This window comes from Mercenaria mercenaria, chromosome 7 (genome assembly GCF_021730395.1).
Source record: "Mercenaria mercenaria strain notata chromosome 7, MADL_Memer_1, whole genome shotgun sequence".
Lineage (NCBI taxonomy): Eukaryota > Metazoa > Mollusca > Bivalvia > Venerida > Veneridae > Mercenaria > Mercenaria mercenaria.
This window is the reverse complement of record NC_069367.1, coordinates 75,884,343-75,908,277: the sequence shown is the minus strand read 5'-3', so window position 1 is coordinate 75,908,277 and position 23,935 is coordinate 75,884,343. Positions and strand designations below refer to the sequence as shown.

General features: G+C 33.9%; 1 protein-coding gene across 1 annotated transcript in view; it reads left to right on the top strand.

Annotated features, from left to right (window-relative positions):
* The first annotated feature begins 869 nt into the window (after positions 1–869).
* The window catches only part of LOC123553891 (solute carrier family 23 member 1-like), a 90,269-nt gene continuing 67,203 nt past the window's right edge, over positions 870–23,935 (top strand). The window contains exon 1 of the mRNA XM_053548693.1: positions 870–1,014. The gene's annotated coding sequence lies outside the window, so the exon portion shown is untranslated. The remainder of the gene's footprint in view (positions 1,015–23,935) is intronic.

Genomic DNA, 23,935 nt, shown 5'->3' with positions numbered 1-23,935 from the left:
ATCATCATCATCATTAGTAATCGCCTAACGCTAGAAAACATACTCGCATGATTGGTTATAACCGTTCTCGTTTTGTACCACACATTAAAGTTTAATTTATGTATCGACAGATATATGTGTCAAGCTTACATCAAAGTATGCATAGAGATCTAATTAAAGACCCACCACAACCTAGTGACCTACTTTTTCCTCACGCATGAACTTCGTGAAAATAATTCTGATAATACTGGTATAATACATCGACACTAAAAGATGACAGATCTTCCTGAATCAATGTGTTTTCCAAACTTATTCAGTCATTCTCTTTTGAGTATAGTTTTAAAAACATAATAATTGCCTTGTAGAAACAAGGTGTGGTATAAACTCGTCGCCTTAATTCTTCAAGTACTGTGCATACTACTGCACTAGTTAAATAATATATTTAGACATTAAACACGTTACCTTGGCCTAATATTTGTAACTAGATACATGCAAACTGTGTATAATTACCATCATGGAAAATACAAAAGAATACAGTTATTCTGTGCCGCGTGATCAATTAACAAGTTTTTACTGTTTCTTCTGAAATCAATAGACCGTTATAGCTAGTCTCATTTTGTATCCATTTAAGGCTAACTTTACTTTCGCATTTCTTTTTTCATTTTGTATCAAACTGTACGTCCAAATTGTCATACTCTTAATAGTTTTTTGATGCACTTGTATGAACTTCAGTGACAATTAGGTTATACTGAACTGGCAATGGACCGAATCTGTGTCATTGCACGCACATGTTTACATAGTTTACCTTTTAAATAAACGCTTCGTTTGCATTTCGACAGTATTGAAAATATTCAAAATCATTTCTTTACGTTATTTAAGGTGACTAATTTGCATATTTGTATTTGTCTGTAAAGTAGTTTAGAGATAAGACAATAAAATACTTATTAAACAGAACTGAGAGGTATAAATCGTTGGTGACAAGCATATGTTATACATCCAAGAATAAGGAATATGTGAAAACAAGAAACCACTCAGGTGAGTTATTTTCAGGTTTCGCTTTTAAAGACATGAAGCAACGTTTTACAGCTTTGATAGAAAATATAAGCTAGATATGCTGTCGCCGTATACGTATTACGCACACGTGTTTTCTTTGCTCTTGAGTCTTACCATGATTACTCTGTTATTGGTGTGGAGATTGTGCTGAAAATTGGATATAATGGATATGAATATACTTTGCATCTGTCTGTGTTTCTATGTTGCTGTAGCTTCAGTGCTTGGGTGGCTTGCATCCAGTGATTTTTTTTCGGCGACGCCGTCTAAATTCGTTTTCGTTACCTATGCCACGTGACTTCAGTTTGCAAATCAAACTACTTGATAACGCATTATAGATAATTTATCAAAATGGAAGATTTATGCAGCACTCTGCCTGATTGGACGAGAGTGTCAATTTCTTTAACTCTGTTGATTGTGCTACACTGAGTGAAATGTAGACAAAGCGTTTATCCTAAACGACGCTGTTCACAGTTTTAAAGCTAACTTTGGCTCAGTATATTTAGCAAGAATATTGATATATCTCAAAATGATAAGTAAGTTTAATAAATATGATAAAAACCTATTCAAATACCAACATATATCAAATTAAAGAAAGAGCTGAATACGGTCTGCGTATCACATGAATAAGGGTGTGATAAGAGTCTTTTATGTAGAGAAGTGCTTTTTAAAAGATTTTCCTTGTTACAATTGTCGTCTGTTTATGAAAAGGTTTCTTGCTTTTGTGACTTATTCAGATTGCATATTAAAATGAGTACTTGTTTGCTTTGATATATTTGTTATAAATTATTTAACTCACTTATTATATATGAATATTTTTCTTTAGTATGGTATGCAAATATTGAACTCAGTTGAAATCTGTTTTATTATATATGCTATATAACGACTGAATCTCATTACACTGAAATGAAGGTACGCTGCATACAGTTTATCTATGTGATATGACTACGGTCAAACTTTGCTTATGAAACAGAAATATTGAAATAATTACAATTGTATGTTTTGCTTGACCTTCACTTTTTTATAGGTGTGACGTCATTGTCCAAAGATTCATGAATAGCGAATGTGTATTTGTTAAAACGGGATCAGTTGGCCTATTTTAGAAATAAATAAAAATAATAAATAAAAAAATCCTTTAATTGATTTTTTTTCTCATGTATTCTATCAAACTTGATTTGTAGCATCTTTATTAGGCCCGCAGCCAACTTTGTTCAGCTGGGACATTTAACCCCTTTTACGGGCAGCTAGAGCTAAAACTAGAAATGCCTTTATACAGTGTCTGATGAACAGCTTGGTGGATCTTTGTCATACTTGGTCTGGAGCATCATTATAATGTCCTCTTCCAAACTTACTTATATAGAAACTTGGGCCCTATTAGGGACCACTATAGCTAAAAGTAGATATGCCTTTCTTCGCATTAACCACTAAAATGTAATGGATTTTGTGTAACAATATCATAAGGTCTCCTGCTATTTTGTTACAAATGGGGATAGGGACCAATTGAGCTAAAAACATAAACACGTTTAATGACCCGCTTTATGAATCTTCATCAAACTACTGATGTAATTATTCGTCTAAGGATAAACGAAACAAAATTGCAACCCTACGAAACCTTTGCGAAAAGGTAAAAGAGAACCATTTAAATTGTTAAAGTGCGGTGTTTAGTTTCGCAATTCGAAAAATGTTAGATGAAAGATGAATGTTAGATGAAAAATTCATAAACTTCTTTCCTTATTACAATTCGCCGACCATCATTTTTAAAGATATTTCTTGTTATAATTTTCTTCATCTGTTTACATCAGACGTTACCTGTAGTAATTCATAAGCAAAATGGTGTGACCTTTAAAATTTGTTATACCCTAAGAAATGCAATCAGTACAAAAATATAAGCAAACATATATCTTGCATTACTCTGAACTGTAGATCTGTTGTGAACACAGATGCTTTTGTGGGGGAATGCCTCAGGGGTCAGAGAATAGATTTCGCTCTTTAACTGAAACTACTGACCGTTCCAAGGCGGTGCCCCACTGTGTTTCTTTGTTTGTTCGTTTTGTCCTAATGTGTTGGCTTTGTGTGTGTGCACATGTTTGTGTGTGTGTATGTGGTGTGCGCGCCTGCGTGCTGTGGGTTTCGTTTTGGGGAGGCTGCGTTTTTGGTGCGTGGCATTCCCTGTTTGATATTTGTCTTTGTTTTTTTTTGGGTACTTGAACGAGAAACAGCATCAGTCTGAAACTTCTAACCTGAACCAGAATGGATATAAATTAGGTGTAACTAATAGAAAAGAAAAACACAAACAATGCGGTGTTGCGATCACTTGTAGAAACACGATCAATATGCGGAGGGTAACTCACTGTAGTGTTCGAAGTTTGAATATGGTATTTGCAAACTCATTTTCAAACATTTGACCATGCAAATCGTGGGTGTGTATAGACCCCCGGAAAACATGTACCACATTATGAAAATTTACTCATAATGGCATAAGGCTGAGTTGGGTAAGATACAACGTATCCAAAACATGTGTGGGAAATTTGACAGTTCAAAACAAGCATTGTGTGACTTACATTGGTTGCCAGTGAAAGCAAGGATTCAGTTTAAGATCTTTTTTTTTTTTTTTTTTTTTTGATGTATAACTTTTACGTTGGCAGGGTACCCATCCATTTAAGGTATTAGATCACTAATAGAGAACCTCCTTTTTGAAGAGTATTCAATTCCTACTATAAACCTACTTTTACTGCAATTCATAGGGGGGCGTAGGTTCAAGCCCTACTTGGACCAAATTTTTTCTCCTTATTTTCCTTTTCTTCTAGTAAGATTTTACTTCTTTCAAGACTTATTATTGATTTCTTGTACAAAAATGGAAAAAGATGAATCTTATAAGCAATTTCTTGGTGTTCAAAGTGAATTGACTACTTAAACAGAAGGGGTAGAGTTACACATCTTTAAAAATACTGAGTTACACGCGGTCAAAGTTCTCTATTTTGCTTTCACTCTTAGATTATATATTGTGGAAGAAATTTATGTATGTTTTACGTCTGCCCTAAGGTTATTTTTAAATGGAGTAAGCAAAATTCAAAACAGAAGCACAGCATTCGATCTTATTTTTTCAATGTTGAAGTATGAATTCTGTCTCATTTAAATCCGTTTACTTGAGGCACCATAGAAAAAATGATACTGACATTTTTATTTTGTGTTTTATAATTGTTTACCAACAACCTGATATTTCTTTTATTAAAATTAATAGTAAAATGAGTTCTCTGCAAATGTTTTGGATAGTGGCTATCACTTTTAAATTTGTCTCTACTTGAGCTTGAGGAGATACCATAAGTTACACAAAATTTATAAAAAAAAAAAAAACGGCACGGTAAAAGTTGTTTAAAAATTGCAAAATAGTGCAAAACATGGTTACCTTCCAGAATATACCAAGCAAAGGCCATTTTGTAAACATTACTATTCGTGATTGAATACCTTAACAGAACTTCTTACAGAGTAAGACAATGGTTGAGATCATCAGACAATTCTAAATGTCGTTAAGTTGTTCCATACATCAAGTGCAAAACATTAAATGATAGAAGTTTCTGTACTATCTAAAACTGTGGAATGAACTGCCGTTAGCATTACGCCAAAGTGAATCACTTGATACATTCAAACAAAATTTTAAGACATTGCATTTTAGACACTTTATGGCATTGTTGTAATTTTTTGATGATTGTTTTAAATGCGATAACAGAAGCTGTTAGAATTCATTTTTTTTTTTTTGGGGGGGGGGGGGGGAGTTTTTATATTTCATCATTTATATTTTAAGGCTTTTAGAATAAATGTACAACACCATTGAATATGTCATTGTGCAGTTATAGGCGTTTAATCAAAGTAATCAGTTTCAGTTTACATTTTTCTACTTGTTTTTTCATACAAACATACGAAGCAACGTTCTGTAGCTTATATAGACATGAAGCAACGTTCTGTAGCTTATATAGACAATAAGTGACGTTCTGTAGCTTATAGAGACATGAAGCGACGTTCTGTAGCTTATAGACATTCAGAGGCATACATTTCTCTAGTTCTTTTGCCTTCAAAATAGAAAAAAACAGGTCGCTCAACACGACAAAAACGATGACCCTGTTCATAAACGGTAGTAGAAATGCATGCTACCGTCCATGCCCTCTAGCACACATGCTACAAGTACAAAAATCAATTTAGAAATATCCGCATTGTATTCATACGGCGGTGCACACGGTCCGTTAAATGATACACTAGCGTGTAATACCATGAAAAACGGCGTATGGTCCCAAGTGAAAATAATGGGTTTGCTCTTAACGAGAAAACAATGGGCAGAATTAAACAAACTGGAATTTAGAAAGAGGATCCGAGGTTATGGAGACTGCATATCACAGGAACTGCAAAAAGACAAAATTAAAAAGCAGGCACCATATCCAAGGGGTTATTATACAATACCCAAAGCTATGAAAGCGGGAGAATTGGAACCACCAAGGCCGAAATGTTCCAGCTGATAAACAAAGTAGTACCAATAAGACGACATAAAAGTCGTGCCGAACGATCCGAGAAGATCGAAATATAACAGCCCTGGTGGAATGTACGGGGAGACTTTTTACGGCCGCCACACGGCAGAAACAAGACAATAAACGACATATAGAGGATATTTGTTTGTTTGCAGTGAGATATCGAAATATATCATCACCGATAAGGGAGACAATTGAATATTTTCACGAAGGCGGAGCCTGAGTGAAAATATCAGAATTGTCTCCCTTATCGGTGATGATATATTTCGATATCTCACTGCAAACAAACAAATTTTCTTTTTATTTTATGCTAGTTTGTGAAGATCAACAAATTTTCTGTTTATTACGTGCATAAATGTTCATATAAATCCAATATTTCATGACGAAATTCGGATTTATTTAAGCTACCGTGTTACATATTATACATCTGCTAAATTACCATGGACACTTAGGCACATTAATATCGAATATTGGTGATTAGGTTCATTAAATCAACACGACGCCATTTTGTTTTTTAAAAACAAAAACTGCATTTAAATATTTTGTGTAAAAATACACAGTCCGCGGCTAACAGAGACATTGACAAATACCGGTAGTTAAGTAGAAGCATATTTAAAACTTTTCGGGTCAATCCGTCAGTTCGTTGAATAACCGGAAGCTTGCTTTGTTTACCAAAACACACGCTGAAGGTCAGATTAAAAAAACAACACTAAAAATCTAAACAACTGTGGAATATGCGTAAGTCCTTGGAAAATCAAGCTGCAGTATTAAATATCATCATGGATTCAATAGAAATAGCTAGGAAATATTGATCTAGGAGCTGCATAGCATAACGAAATGGATGGAAGTTGGAACACAACTGGCTGGGCTTGGAGTTGGAGTGGGAAAGCACTTCGACGAAAATGCTGGCATATTACGTAAGGTTGAGTTGATGTCTTGTGATAATTAACTAAGACAACAACCAACTAAATGTGCTGTCGCCAGTAAAATCTACCACACGATAGTGAACCAAATTGGAAAAAAGTATGAGGAAAAACACGTATCTGTAGCTACATGAATGGCAAGGCCTAGCAACCAAGCTGACAAAGGTAACAATTTAATTATATAGCTAGCCTGTTCTATATAGGATTGTCTAGCAGTTCATGACTCGTGTATGGCTTGAGTATTAGTAAAAACTATAATCCAGTAATTTTAAAGGCAGCAAAGAGAGGTAATTAAAGAATATATTTCAAGGGAGATAATTTATCTGGAAAAAAAAAAGTTCGGCACTGTGAGTGATATCGATTTATATCTCACTGCTATTTTCCATTATCGCATAGTGCGGCAATTTTCCTTTGATCTTTGCAGCATGTTATACATAGTAACACACAATATTACTACAAAACTGTGCTGATATCTTACAAAACTGTTGCGATATATATCAACACGGAAATCTCTATAGAGTTTCATAAGAAAAAAAGTGTTCCGATATATATCAGCACAGTAAAACTGTTCCGATATATATCGGAACACTTTTTCTCTATTGGGGTCCTATCAAGGGAGTATAATTTTTTCCTTTCAAAGAAAAGATGATTTTAGCTCCAATTTACAGTTCACAGAGAAAGAATTGTCACAAACACCTACATTTATAAAGTAAAAGAATAAATAAACTAGAATATTTCAAAAACTTGATAGTTATTGCCAAATTCAGAAATACATGAAATATATGAAATTCTGAGATTTCTCAAATGTTTCTTTTTCTTTGATTTTTTTTTACAAACAAAACAACAAGTTTTACAATATGTCTGGCCAATGAAATGCAAAGATTTAAAACCAATGCAGAAATTTGTTGGGTACTTTTATCTGGGGAACACATTTTCTAAAACAGAAGTTTTAGTGTTTCAGTCAGCGAGGCGCAGAAAGGGAATCAAAATAGTAAAAATAATAATAAACAAATTTAAATGAAAATAATATATAAATTTTAATGATAAACTATGCGATAAAACAGTTATAATATGTAGTGCTCGTGTGTTACCAGGATATATCAGAGCTAGGGGTACATCTCGTTATTTTTCTCTTCACATATCTGTCTCGGCCTACCGGCCTCGACGATATGTGCAGAGAAAAATACCCTCGATGTACCCCTAGCTCTGATATATCCTGGTAACACACTCTCACACATACTATAACTATTTGTATTTCACCAATAAGCATAAAATAAACAGTTCTCTTATTGTTAAGCGTTTAACGACATGAAATTACATAAAGTCTGTAGTTGATTTGCTTTTACAGACAGTTAAAACGTGCATGTCTATAGTTCTTTCCGCTTTTAAAGACAAGAAGTGACATATATTTCTCCTTCTCACGGTTTGGGTTTTTGGGGTCTCCCCTTGAAAATGTTGAAAAATCCGGCAAGAGATCCGTTCTCTTGTTAGATCTATATTCCAGCGTATACATTTTTGTTTGTCACATTTGTACTAAATGTTAAAAATATTATCATTTAAATTTATATAGTTTATCACACAGCTCATGCTTACTGGCAGGGATCGTGAAAGTGTCTAAAATTGCAACTGGAGCAACCCCAGATTTTTTAGGAATATAACCATTTTTCGAACAGAGTCCTATGTAACTTTACCCTGGTGCTTCAATAACTAGATCGCTCTGGCACAATACTTGGTCCGTACTAGTATTCATTAATAATTTTATCTAGGATTATAAAATCTTGAATAGCAGTTTCGCAGATTTTTCCTTGAATTATTTCGATACAACAAAAATAACAAAAGGAATTATGAAAGGCATAAAATGTTAGAAATCAAATCAAAGTTATGTGAATTGCTCTATAAGATACACTCGAGTACAACAACTTTAAATCAACAGTCACAGTAGATATTTAGTTATCTTTCAAAATATTTGCACCAATGAAATGCTGTGTCATGATACATTTTATTGTGCATCTACCAGGACGCGCGCAGGTATAATGTGTATCGCCAAAAGAACCTAACAATGTTTCTGTTACAGCCACTGTATCCAAACTCTTACATAATCTCAACTACACATGTGAACAAGTTGTATATTCGAACCGTGTGCAAAGCTGTTATTATCATTATTTATTTATGTATTTGTTTACTAGTACTTAATATTCTCTATAATGTGAATATTGCATAGGCAATACTCACACATTAAGGATATACTATTTTTTGTTGTTACCATTTTTGAAATCTTCGTTGATGTTTAATTTAATGCATGACTTCTGCATCCGTATTTGAACAGGTTTTTTCTTTTTGGTAAATGTATCTACCAACACATTGCAAATATCACAAGTTTTCTCACGCGTAAGAGATACACGAATATCAAATATAGATCATTGGCTAGACTTTTGTACTAGTAATTAATATTTAGCTGTGTTTAGCGATACATGCATTTTGTCTTATTTTAAATCTATTGCAAAGTACTGTTAAATGTATGTTAAGATAAACTATAGATGGATTTACACAGCAACGGCAGTAGAATTTCGCTCTTACGCACTCTACGTAGGGCAAAATACATGACCGCACAATATAAACTACTTTAAAGTTATATCAGATTTCAGTGTATTCGATCAGTACGAGTCTGTATTATAGTAAATTACCACTGCATGACAAAAGATAATCTACGTAAATCTTTGCACACCCACAACTGCCTTGCTCAAAATGAGATACCTTAACTAATTCCTTAACTAATGCGCATAATAACTGATAATTAGGGATTCATAATGAACAGCAAAATTGTCTTATTTTAAACCTAATGCATGGTACTGTTAATTGTAGAGTGGACAGACCAATGCTCGGCGCATACCAACGCTCGGCGTATATCACGTTTCTCTGGGAATTTCTTAAATATTATTTAAAATATCATCTCTTATGAGTCCCTTTCCGTTTGTTTACATCACGCGTAATTTTATCCAAGTGCGGTTCATTTCCGGTATGGTCACGTGGTCACAGTAGAGCAGACGATGCAAGGCTAAAAGTCGTTCAGTTTTGTGTTCTACTGTCATTAAAACAGATTTGGTGGTAAAACAAGTATTAAAAAAGTAGCTTTCAGGCCGAATTTTGGAGAAAAAAAGCATTTTTCTTTTTAATTATGTTATTTCTTTATACTTAAATAAACTATAAACCCTTATCATGGCATTTTATACTGACCCATTGTACTGCACTTTTCTGTAGCTTATGCTGTCGAAGTAATTGATATACTATGTGGACTAATGCCACTTTTGAAAAGATTTCCAAAAATAATGGAAATAAATCATCAAATATCATAATTTATTGATTTCTTGAAGTTACACTCACAGAATTGTGATAAATTATCTTCAAATGAATTCCTTAAGATAATTGTTGTATAAAATGTGTTTATTCAATTTATAGATGCAGAACAGAGAGAGGGGTAATTTACGTACATGTTTATGTACTTAAAAAAGTCACTTAATCAATACAACCTATGTCTTGTGTTAGATATGTCTTATACTTCACTTTAATACATAAATAGTTCAAAATTACAACCTGCAGATTAATATGCCGTACGCCGAGCGTTGGTATACTTCCGCATGAACCGCACAGGTTTCACTGGTACTATTTTTAGCTCCCGCCTATTACGTCACGGTGTGACTAGAAATATGTAAACAATATGGTTGAATACTCAAAGATTGTTCTACAAACTGACGATAAAAAAGTACGGTAAATTAATGTAAAATCAGTTTTTAGATTTAAAATATGTAGTTTTTACGCCGAGCATTGGCCTGCCCACTCTATGTTTACATAAACATGTTCATATTTTCAAATGCAAAATTCGGCTCTAGTAAATCTTTGAGATATGGCCTGTAGCTAGTATCCGATCGTATCTTTGTATGTTCGAAACCCCGCACGAGCTGTCTATTTTTTATAAGAGTAATGGCTGGCTTTGTGAACAATTCATGGCTTTATCCAGGTACCCGTTCATAGCTTAAGTTATGTCCTAAGTCTTCCTCCCAACATTAAATACTGTTAAAAGCTGGATAGTTATTTTGAGACACAAACACGAACTTGTTTACATTAATCTTATACTAAACTTTCTAAACGTTTCAGGCTTTACCTGCATATTTTCCACGGCATAAATAATACACTTGCTTTACTTTCATTGTTCTAATGTTTCTACTAAAGTCACTTGGGCATTTTGGGTCTTGTGAGACATATGTATGTGAAATTTTGTCGATAGATTAACCAAGAGATGCCCAATATACACGTGTAAGATAATACGACATTATTGTGAAAACCTTAGCAAGTTCAGTTTAAAATATAATTTATATTATACTATCGACACCAGTTGTTACGTACGTATTCATTAGGTTTATTCACTTTTGCACTTTTGGGTACAATAATATTGATTCTACTGATGGAATATGAATGATCATAAGAACTGCAAACTGCAAGTATGATATACAGAAAAACACTGCCAGGAAGGCCAGCTTTCATCTGTAAATGTTTTGCCACTGGTCCTTCCTGGGCTGTGCCCAATAAATCCGGTTGTTTTGTCCTTGCCGTCAGTTTGTGTACTTGTGCGTGTGTGCGTGCGTGTGTAATTCTATCTGTGGCGTGCCTTTTTGCGATCTGTGTCTCTGGCTGTGTTTGCTATGCTCTGGTTTCAGATAATCTACACTTACATTCTTTGATTTCTATATTACGATAATTAAAAAAAATCAGTCTAATATTTGAAAAAAGAACGTATTTGATAATCTCATTGAGATAATATTGTTCAAATGGAGAACTTTAAATAGCTATTTAACCTCCTAAGGCTTTACATTTTATTGCATTTTTAGCATTTTAAGCCTTTTCATTTTCACGTTGCCGAATTCGAACTGTACGCATAGGCGTATGCCTAGGTATGCCCCTGCTCTACCTGTTGAACTTTCAACGAAGTGAAGCAACGTTCATCAGCTTTTGGATAAAATCTAAAACGTAGATCCCTCGGAACCACCGAGAACAAGGCAGACAGTGAAAATTGCAGACTCGGTTTGATTGAGTCTGTTCATGAGCAGTAATGGAAAATGCAGATTTTATTTACTTCACAACAGCGGGTGTTAAGTGCAATGTGGTAGCCGTAAAAATTCGCCCTGACTTCATCTCAGTGTTGTTATATTTTCTGGTCCCTCGGGATCATTGATTTCAACTCATTTAGATTAGAAGATTGAATACTGCTTAAGTCGGTGCTAGGGAACGTGGGCAGTGTTGCATTTTCCATTACTGCTAATGAACAGACTGAGAAATATACATTTTTCTAGATCTTTAATTCTTAACACAAAGCGTCATCAATTTCTGTAAGTCCTTGTTCTTAAAGACAATACGCGACATGCATTTCTTTAGTTTTTGAGCTGTTAAAGACATGCTGAAGAGAAGTATGTTTTTCTATTTCTTTAGCCTTCAAAGACATGAAGAGAAATTCACTCCTGTTAAAGGCCTAGCTAGATCTTGGTGGTGGGCCAAGGCATTCTGTCTTCATAAACACCTATGGGGGTAATCACTTTCACAGTATGGTTATAATAAACAGGGATCATTGTTTATTTAAGTCAGTTATCAGTAAGTGAGAAGATACAATGTATTTTATTACCAAACTTTTCTTTAAAATGCTTGCGATAACTTTAAAAATTGTATCTATTTTTTTTGGCACTTTTTATTTAAGATTTTTTTTTCGGGCTCCCAATTGGGACAACCCCATTTATTTTTGTAAAATATAAACATTTACAAAACAATAACCAGAAAAGAAGTCATTAAACAACCAATTCCTACGAACATATGAATAATAAATTGATGATAATATTATATTGAACACAATAGTTGTATCGCCAGTAAAATAGAACTTGTTCGAAAAACGAAAAGACAAGTAGAATTTGACGAGGTTTCTATTGTCAAGCTTACAAAATTTTAATATTTTTTCATACACAACATTGCGAAAATTTATACGTCTATATATGTATCTGACATGAACTCAATAGATTTCAATAACTGTAGTTTTTCATTATCAGTATTGTGCCATTTTATTTGTTCTTTAATTTTTCTAACTAGATGTTTATAAAAGCTTCTTATTGACTGATAGTTGTTATTGAATTTACAATTATTTCTATATTTCCAAATTTCCCATTTTGTTTCATATATAATCGTATTAATCAATTTGTTTACTTGCCTGTCATCATAATATCCGAAACAAACAGTAAATTTAAAAGCAGAATCACAGATGTTGACATATCTAAACAGGTCGTTCAAGTTCTTATTTAAAAGTGTCCAAATATTTTAGGCAAAATGACATTCCCACACCAGGTGCACTAAAGTTTCTCTGTGTTCTTTGCATATATTACAAATTCCGTTTGATAATTTCATAAGACTGAGTTTATGCTCTGTAAATATAACGTTGTGTAAAAATTTCCACTGAAACTGTTTTGCTACTTTTGAAGAAAAAGAACCTGAAATTTGACCCCATACCATTTTCCATGGTATATCGCGCGCAAACAAGCTCTCCCATTTGTTTTCTACCTGTAATAGATTTCTTTTTATTTTCCAGACAGATGATATTTGTTTCAGTTATAAATTGGTTTGATCTAATATTTTACGATTATTATTCATTAAACATAAACCAGACAAAAAAGTCGTATATTTTTCACCGCTATAGAAGTTTTCTTTAAGAGCTTTAATGTACTTTAAAGGAATACTAGCTTTGATAATATGCCACTCTGATATCCAGTTTTGCTTGTATTTCAATTTTGTTAGCAGATGTTCTGCAGTAATAAAATCATTCAGAATCGGATCCCAGATATCTTTCATTGAAACAATGTCACTTTTTAAGAAAGATTTAAAGAATATAGGTTTCCCTTGACATCTTATCTCGTTGTTTCCAAATAAGAACATATCTTTTATATCAGAAATAGTTGTAGGGCGAAAGTTTTGTCTGAATTTCACCCATTCACTGAGCGCTTGTTTATAGAAATCGCTCATGTTACATACTATTTTAACACATTTTCTAAGGATGAGCATTTACAAAGCATAAAAGATTGTAAAAACAATGGATCGAGAGATTGCAAGTAGTATTTTCCAATTGAATTCCAGTTTTGTAATTCAGAGTGAATCATTCTAAATATTGTTTTTATTTGTAAACCTGCTAAAATGTTTTTCACTCTACACATATTCAAACCCCCGTTTTCACGATCGAAAAGTAATGTGATACTTGCTAGCAATGGTTTTTTGCCGTCCCAAAGAAAATCTCGCATAATAGTTCAATTTCTTTGATGTAATTATCCGGAATTCCTCTGATCTCTATTTCAAAAATTATCTTTGATATTAGATATGCTTTTAAAATGAGGATTTCTCCATTAAGTGTGAGACCTCTCGATTTCCATATTTCTAGGCAGCTCTTGATTTTATTTATTTTTGACACGCAAAGTTCATTTAAATCTATATTGTACCCATGACAAATGCCTAATGTTTTTATATAGTTTTTGGTCCATTTTATTTCTTTAAATTTGGGGTCCTGTTTTTAAATGTTCCAATATTTTTGACACCCAAAGTTCATTTAAATCTATATTGTACCCATGACAAATGCCTAATGTTTTTACATAGTTTTTGGTCCATTTTATTTCTTTGAATTTGGGGTCCTGTTTTTAAATGTTCCAATAAAAAGCCGAGTTGTTTTTTCTTTATTTATTTTGCCCCAGATGCTTTTTCATAAATAGAAAGATTTTGAAAAATCTCAGGGATTGAAGATTCATCTTCACAAAAGAATTGTGTGTCATCAACATATTTGTTTAACCTAGCTTCAAGTGCAATTCCATTTTGCGAAGGAATTTTGATACCACATATATTTTCATTTTGTCTTATGATACAAGCCATAGGCTCTGCTTGTAAAATGTAGAGCAGAGGTGCAATCGGGCAACCTTGTTTTACTGAAAAAAATCAGATACAAAACCATTTGTCTGTATAGCAGTTCTTCAGCCAACCAAAAGCATTTGAACCCATTTCCTAAATTTGATGTTAAAGCCGAACTTTCAAGACATATATTGACCCATTCCCACTCTACTCTGTCAAATGCTTTTGTTTGATCTAAAAAAAATCATTACTACGTTTTTGTTGTTACCATCTGCAAAATCTATTATATCTTGTAAAAAACGATTTGCGTCTGCCATAAATCGACCTATTATAAATCCCTTCTGATCAGTATGAATTAAATTTGACAGAAGTGGTTTTACACGTTCTGCGAGACATTTAGCAATTATTTTATAATCCACATTCAATAATGTTAAAGGACGCGAATTTTTAAGGAGTTGTCTATCTCCATTTTTGTATAATAATGAGAGGACACCTTTATATTGTGAATCTGACAAGGAACATTCATTACAAATTTCACTTACGACTTCCTTAAAATCGGATTTAATGGTATTCCAGAAAGTGATATACCATTCCGCTGTTAATCCGTCTTCGCCCGGAGATTTTGCAAGTTTTAGACTTTTAACTATTTTATCAAGTTCTGTTTCTGTTATATCTTCATCTAACTTACTAGCTTGTTCTTTACTTATTTTTGTTGAGAATTTTGATGCTAAATAAGTTGCAGCGTCAACGTCGATACCTTTCGTAGTAAAAAGTGTCTTATACAATGTGTACTGCTCTTGTAAAATTGAACCAATATCACATTTAATTTCACCGATTCCGTACGTATCTGAGAACATTATAGTTTTTGCTTTCCGCGCTTTTTCTCAAGATCAAAAAAAATACTTAGACGATGTTTCATCTTGGCATATTTCTTTAGCTTTTGATCTTATTTTTACTGCTTCTAATTGTTTTTCATAATAATATTTCAGTTCTGTATATATTTTTTCTATTTCTGTATCACGATATTCTATATTGCAATGATCGTTTTTTAACTTTTGAAGTATATTTTCTAGCTGATTTATTTTTAGGTGCGGTTTAGCTTTATTGTATGAATACTAGTATTCCATTGACAAAGTTTTGATTTTTAACTTCGCCATATCCCACCATTCTTACTAAATAATGAAGTTTCCTTTGTGTTTTGTCAAATATCGCCAAAAGGTATTAACTAAATTGATGTACTCTGTTTCTTGTAAAAGACTAGCGTTAAATTTCCAAAGCCCGGGGCCTCTTTGAATGTTTTCAGTATTCAGCTTTAAATAAATTAGATCGTGATCAGAAAAAATAAAACTTCTTAACTTTGTGTCGGTTATTTCGTTACCAATAGTTTTGGAGGTGAAAAAATAGTCTATATGCGATTTAGCATCGGCACGCCTAAAAGTAAACTGTTTTTCACATGGGTTGCGTCTGCGCCAGATATCCTCAAGGTCGAACTTGAGAATTACATTTTTTAAATTAAAATACCCTTCATCTCGCCTATTTTTATTGGAGAAATTACTCCTGTCACACATACGGCGCGGATAGCTACGTCTAACCACGGATAGAAACGTAGTAATCCGTATCGATCCGTACCTGAGCCGTACCTTAAAGTAGTAACCCGTATCAATCTGTACCAGTCCGTACGGCTCAGGTACGGATCGATACGGATTACTACGTTTCTATCCGTAGCTAAACGTAGCTATCCGCGCCGTATATGTGACTGTGATATAACGCCGGACTGATAGTGCAGTTAAAATCGCCAGCTATAATATGCGGAGTGTCAAGCGGTTGTAGCTGATTTTCGATGTATTTAGAAAATTGCTTGCGTAAAATGCCAGAGTTTGGCGCATAAACATTAGTTATACATGAACATGACAGCATTTCTCATCGACGGTATGTCTGATGAAGAAGTATAAAAATGTATTTGTAAAATGCAAAGAAACTATTAAATTCCTTTTTGTGCATGATAAATTCATGAAAACGTAAATGTTTGAAAGTTTTTATTACCATGTCATTTAATTCATAATATATAATGTTTATAGTTTCAACACAACAGTTTGTTCAACAATTTTTTTTTGGTTTATATTATATGCGCAAGGAAACTTAAATTCCATTTTGTGTATGATAAATTTCAGAAAACGTAAATGTTTGAAAGCTTTTATTATCATGTCATTATTCTATAACATAATGTTTATATTTTCTACCAAAGTATTGTTTGACAATTATTGTTATAAATTATATGCACTATTAGTTGTAAAAGTGCGCATCAGATTACGTTTTCCATCTAACTGCTGGAATATTGTTAATACTGAAACATTCAATTTTTATTATCCTAGTATACTGTTAGTACGGAAATATTTATTTTTAAACGATGGCATATTCACTTGCTTCTGTAAATGTGAATGGGTTTAGAGGTGCTAAAAAAGATCTCTTGTTTTTAATTGGTTGAATAAGAAAAAATAGACTTAATATTTCTGCAAGAAACACATTGTAAAGATAAAAATGAAGCAAATCTTTGGGGTTATCAGTGGGGCGGGCAATCGTTTTGGTGTAACGGTACAAGTGCCTCACGTGGTGTCGCTATTCTTGTAAAAGTAAAACTATCGGTAAAACTCGATATTGTATCTCAGGATACCGAGGGGCGTTTCATATCTGCTCAGCTGATCGAAAATGACAAAAGATACCAACTGACTTCTCAGCACCGTCGGTTCCCCAGAATCATAGAGAGAGGGAATGGGTTTCTTTCCTTTAAGAAATAATTCATCATTATCTAAATCATGCAGACCATGAGTGTTCTTACAGTGATCAAGCAAACAACTATTGATGAATTTTGCATCTGAATTGATACGCTTGATTGATGCACTATTCCCCGCTCTCGGCATGACGCTCGAGAATGCAACCGGACACTTTGGCCATTTCTTCGCTACCTTTTTAAGGGTACGTTTTGCCTTTTGAACCACAGTATTTTTGTCACATTTTGCTACATTATTTTGTTTCTAGATGAATAATTATACCATCCATCATGCTTCCTTTTGGAAGAATTACCGAATCAATCACATTGTCAACTGTTTCAAATGACAGACCCGGTACTGATTTGTTGTAAATATTGCTTTCTCTGATATGTAGTCTACTAGAGTTTGAGTCACCGATAATAAGGTATGCTCTATCTACCCCAGAGTTTGCATTGTTAATAAAAGATGGCGGGTTTTCTAGAATTGATGTTAATTTGTGAGTTTCGTCACTGGATGTACTGACATTTTGTTGCTGCGAATGCTTGTCCTGTGTGAATTCTAAGTCTCCATCCTTTCCCATACAATTTCTACCTACGTTTTCTGATAACCAAGGGTTTTCCAGAGCTTCGCTTAATACCGCCATATTCTCTATATTTGCAGTTACCGCTCCCTTCTCAAAAGACACAGTATCTGAAGTTTGTCCTTCTAAAATTTCCATTGCATACTCTCCATATTTTTCATTTGGACAGTTATTTTGCGAATGACCCTCCTTCTCGCAATATCGACATATTGTGTCAAAAGGGCAATATCTTTTCACATGATTTTCGCTCTGACAGTTATGACACGCTTTCTTTGCACGAGAATTTGCTGACTGACCTGATCTCGGTGTTGGTTTAACTTTACATTTAAAGTAGGCGTGGTTTGTCGCCCCACAATACTTGCACTTCGTTCTGTTGTTGTCTGCAAACAATCGGACCGTAAACTGACCGATATCAACTGTGTGTGGTAGTAATGGCACACAATTTAGGATTTTTAGATATCTAGTTCCATTTTCTATATTTGTACCTCTTATTTTGCCTCTAGATACGCTGCCCACAATAGCATCGCCAAATTGTGTCATACCGTTTAATAGAGTTGAGTCGGACATTTCACATGGGGCATCCTTCATCGTGATATTTGTAATTATTTTTTCAACATCTGTTATGTGAACATAACGGTTTTTGATTCTCAGGCCGTGCAGAATGACCGTGTTTTTCACCTCTTCATTTAATAATGTTATTATGCTCTCAGATTCAGTAATCTGGATAGCCTTTATATCGTTTTATTCATAAAAGACGAAAGAGAAGATAATACCTCATCATGATTGACTTTCCCGATGAATCTAGTCTCAAAATAAACAGAAAGAGGCCTTGATAACAGAATAATTGTTGATTTTATTATTTTTTTTTAGATATACCTTACAAATGTAACATGTAACATTTTTTTTTTTTAATTTTTCAAGTTCTATCTGGTTTTTGTTATCAACTCTTTACTTATGAATATAGACAAATATGTTAGTCCCGACAATTCCATTCAGATTGAATTGAATTATATATGGGGAAGTCGCCAGTGAATGATATTCTTTGAACACAAGTTTCTCAGGGATAGTACCCGAGATATTATTAAACTTCTCTGAAGGCATAAAAATTGACAGGGCCCTGTCAAATCTGCCAAATCATAGAAAAAAGGGAATACAGTCTACTTCGCCTCTTCCTCCACAGTCCTACAAAAAATTAAGAACGCAGAGATTACAATGTCGCAAATATTGAATGCTTGTAAGTTTTGGTGAATAACTAAACTGACACAATAGTTATGCGCCCAGAGACATGAACGTCGTCTGCAAACTAACTCGATATTATCTTCCGGGACTTTACTCTGTTCGTATTAATACTAATAACGTTCTACATATCACAAACATACTTCGTAGTTTCGCTATTTTCTATAGAAGTTATCGAGGAGCAATTTTACTTTACCATATGTTTTTGACAAAATCCTAAGGCCTCAAGACAGATTAGCAACATCAGTACTAATTAAGCAACCATTTCACAAAAAGAAAGTGTTTACTTTAACATACTCATGTTTTGTATAAGATCCGTTATTACAACTAAATGAAACTCTACTCTAAAAATCCGAATATTATTTTTTGTTTTGTACACAGACATTCGTATTTATGTAGTATTAAGCGTCTAAATTATCAGACACGTAATATGCAGCCGAAGCAATATATAATATAACAGTTTGTTTAAGAACAGTCACCTTCTTTTACTTTGCATTTGGGAAAGAAACGCGAGGATGTGTTATTTATTATTTGAAGAAAAAACGAACATGTAATATCATATTTAGTGAGTTATATTTTTCAGAACAAAATAACCTAATGGCATGTATACCTTTTCCAGCCATATGTGATTTATCCCAGAAACTGCTACAAAGAAGAACAAGCTGCCACGAAACAATTTAGATAATAGAAATGCTTCAAAGACTATTACATTTCAGCCATGTGTGTTTAAGTTTAAGATCGATGAGGAACATTATATGATTGTTGCTTATTACTGATCATAACGATAAAATGTATTTGTATAAAATAAAAGATATTGTCATTTGTGGGCCTATTGCCACCTTTCCGCATATAATTATGAAGAAATAAAACAAGCAATATTTGGTTACTGGGTATGCTATGTCAGAAAATCAACAAGCCGGATGGCTTCATGCAATCTAAGCAAAAGATGTGCGAAACTGACCGCTATAAGGTATTTAACAATTGTTCAGTAACTAACTTACCCAGATTAGGCCCAGTGTTTGTCCATAATCTAAAAATGTTGACAATTACATGATTCAATAAAGCAAGCAAGTAGTGCTTTTCATGAAGCGGGTATAGATAATTGTTCAATATCTCTTTGAATTAAAACGTTTTAATACCTGCAACCCTTCCCGCACCACTCTCCCTCCTTTCCTCCTAAATTGTGTAGATTATGGCGTTCATTACTGTACAATCAGATATTTTCGTAAGTTTTTAAGTTATTGGAAATACTCTGATAGTATGTATAGTTGCGCTAAATTCGGTCCTCTTGTGATAATGCTATTTATATAAAAGTGGCTTGTAAGCTACACACGAAGCCCAGCAATCAGTCAATGATGATATTTCGTCCAGGCCATACAAAAAAGACTTGCTTTACCGTTCGGGGCCATGGCCCAGGATATTGTTACGAACTGTGGCCTAAAAGGTGTTGAAATTGCTTACCACTGTCCGGCCTTGTTTCCGTCACGGACCCTAAAACTGCCAGTTGTCGAGCTTTCATTGACAGAGAAAGTAACGAAATGTGATTTGTAACATCTCGCAAAAAACAGAACTCAAATATACTTTGAAAAACAAATATGGTGAATATTTTACACATATAAACAGATGGATCAAAATGCCCAAATTCTGTTAAAGTATATAGGTTTTCAGATAAAACATCAATTTTCACAGCAGAGCTATTTGCCGTATCATATTCCTCCTGTGGTGTACCTAAAATTTACCTAATTGTCGCCCCAAATTCCATACATACCACGTGATGTCTACGCTATAATTAGAACAAGGACATTTGCACTCTTTGGTAGTTATATATGAGATGTAAATCTAGAGAAAAGAAAACAAACAAGAAAACTTATATATTTATAGTATTCATTCTAAGTGATAAGAGAAGATAATTATTTACGGTGCATTGGAATCATTTTAATGGAACATCATACTGCCGTCGTCGAAGTTCAGCGGGGTACAGAAATAGATAAAACTACTAGAAATATTTTAATAAAGCCGATATCAGGTGGTCTTTTTTATTGTAAATAATATAAATGTGTTTGCTTTTAAATAATAGGGTTATCATAATAATAGCTCTATCTGGGATTTTGCCAGATCGGATCTCACGAGGCGCGTAAGCACTGCGAGTGTGATCCGTCCTTGCAAAATCCACGAGAGCGGAATAAAAACTCCCAGATAGAGCTACTGTTGTAATGACCCTTTTATTATATACCTCCGAACCATGTCTAGCCGAGATAGAGATAGATTCTAACCGATTTTAAAGACCTATTTCAGTGCAGTATGAGGGCTCATTAATTTTTAAATGCAAGGCAGACACAATCTGATGTACTTTGACTTTATCATAAATTTAAACAGTGTAAAATGACCTCAGGTCACTGCCCTGAGAAAGGCTGCTTTTCTCAGATAGGCTTTATCAGGCAGTTAAAAAATATCAAGAGCTTTTACAACAATAATATTACATGTATATGTAAGAACTGAGTGAAAAATATAAATTATTCATTGGAAGTGGCATGTATATATGTATATCTAGCATGGTCTCTTCGTACCTTAGCCTAATACGAAAAAGACCGAAATTTCAAAAGCTATGGAGTTTCCTTGCGGGCAAGCCATTGACAGGCTGCGAACCAGGTAAACTATTGTAAGTGGCCTTATGACATTTTCTGCTGTTTCTGTTTTGGCTCATTTGTAGAGAAAAGTCAAATTATTCAAGGTATAGCTTACAGGGTTTGTTTTACGTTTATTGCACTTTATAATCTTTAAAAATTCATATCTTCCAAAATAACCAAACTATCCTTAAGACTTGTTTCAGCTTTAGTGACCAGTCTGAAATCCAAACGGTTTGATTTGTTTTGTTTTTTTCTCATATGAATCGGAGTACTCTGGTTTAAAAATAATTTTATGAGCAGGATTGGATTTGTTGGCAGCCACTCTTAAAGCATATTGCAATGAAAGTTTTTCTCGGCGTGTTAAGAGAGGGTTCGTTTGCTTCAGCATACAAGCTTTCAACTGGCGTTGTTCGGAAAGCCCTAAGAGCAATACCAAGACCTTGATTATGGATGGTATCTAACATTTGTAAATAAGATTTTCCTGCTGAACCATAAACAATACAAAACAATAAAGTCTGAATAAAACCTTGCGATCGGCTTCCCAATCAGTATTTGAAATAACCTTTAAAATGTTTCAATGACTTCAGACATTTGGTATTTTAAGTATTTTATATGCGGCACAAAGGAAAGCTTGTTATCAAAGATAACACCAAGAAATTTTGCTTCGTCAACAACGGGTATTTTTGTACCATTTAGAAAAAGCTCAGGGTCACAATGATGTTTCCGTAATTGACAAAAGTGGACACACTGAGTTTTCGATCGGGAAAATTTAAACCCATTTTCTATGGCCCAAGTCAAAAAATCGTCAACATATAATGAACAGTCTGTCCCTGGTAACAAACATTTCACAATATTATTAATTTTGATGCTAAAAAGTGCGACTGATAAAATAGAACCTTGTGGAACTCCCTGCTTGCTCAAAAGAGTCAGAAAGGGCATCACCAACACGTACTTTTAAACTTCGATCAAATAAAAATGGTGATATAAATGTTGGCAGACGACCTTTTAAACCTATGTCGTTAAGATCATTCATAATACCATATTTCCATGTAGTGTCATGAGCTTTTTCTAAATCGAAAAAGGCAGACACTAGATGCTCTTTTTTTAATAAATGCATCACGAATAAAACTTTCCAGTCGAACAAGATGATCAGTTGTGCTGCGTTGTTTGCAAAAGCCGCTTTGAAAGTTTGTAAATAATCCTTAACTAGTCTAGAATTGATCATACGTTCTAGAGTTTTACATAAACAGCTAGTAAGGGCTATCGGTCTCTAATTACTTGGGTTCGTACTATCTTTTCCGGGTTTTTGTATCGGAATAACAATAGCTTCTCTCCAGGGGTCTGGCAAAATACCAATTTTCCATGTAATATTATAGATTTCAAGGAGAAGGTCTAATGATTATTGTGGTAAGTTTTAAAAGTTGGTAATGTATTTGGTCTGGACCAGCTGCAGTATCATGACATTTGTCTAAAGAGTCAAGTAACTCTGTGATCGGAAAAGGTTTATTATAATCTTCCTCATTATTTGAATCAAAATTCAGAGGTTTACTTTCTTTAGTTAATCTAATGGTTTGGAAACTTTGGTCATAATTATGTGATGAAGAGTTTTTTGAAAAAGCTTCACCAAGAGTATATGTCCTCTTTGTTAGATGCAATAGACTGGTCTGATTGTTTAAGATGAGAAACATTTGAAGTTTTTCCTTTTCCACTTATTTTACGAATCATTTCCCAGAGTTTTTAAACCGATGACCTAGAATTAGGTATAGAAACGTCTGAATGCAAGGAACTTTTCTTTGCATGTTTTATAGTTCTGCGAGCTTTTGCTCTAAGAACCTTAACTGTTTGTAGTTTGTCTTTTGTCGGTCGAATATTAGATTCCTTAACGGCCGCTGTACGCTTTCGAATAGCGGTCTTACAGTCATCATTTTACCATGGTTTATTTTTATTTTTTTATTTACCATTTCTTGAAGTTTTTGGAATGGACTTGTCTGCAATATCAGATAAAATAACAGAAAACTGATCAATAAGATAAAAAAAATTGGTGAAATTCTCCAAAGACAAATAATTTTTTTAGCTCACCTGTCACAAAGTGACAAGGTGAGCTTTTGTGATCGCGCGGCGTCCGTCGTCCGTCCGTGCGTGCGTGCGTCCGTAAACTTTGTTTGTGACCACTCTAGAGGTCACATTTTTTTGTGGGATCTTTATGAAAGCTGGTCAGAATGTTTATCTTGATGATATCTAGGTCAAGTTCGAAACTGGGTCACGTGCCGTCAAAACTAGGTCAGTAGCTCTAAAAATAGAAAAACTTTGTGACCTCTCTAGAGGCCATATATTTCAC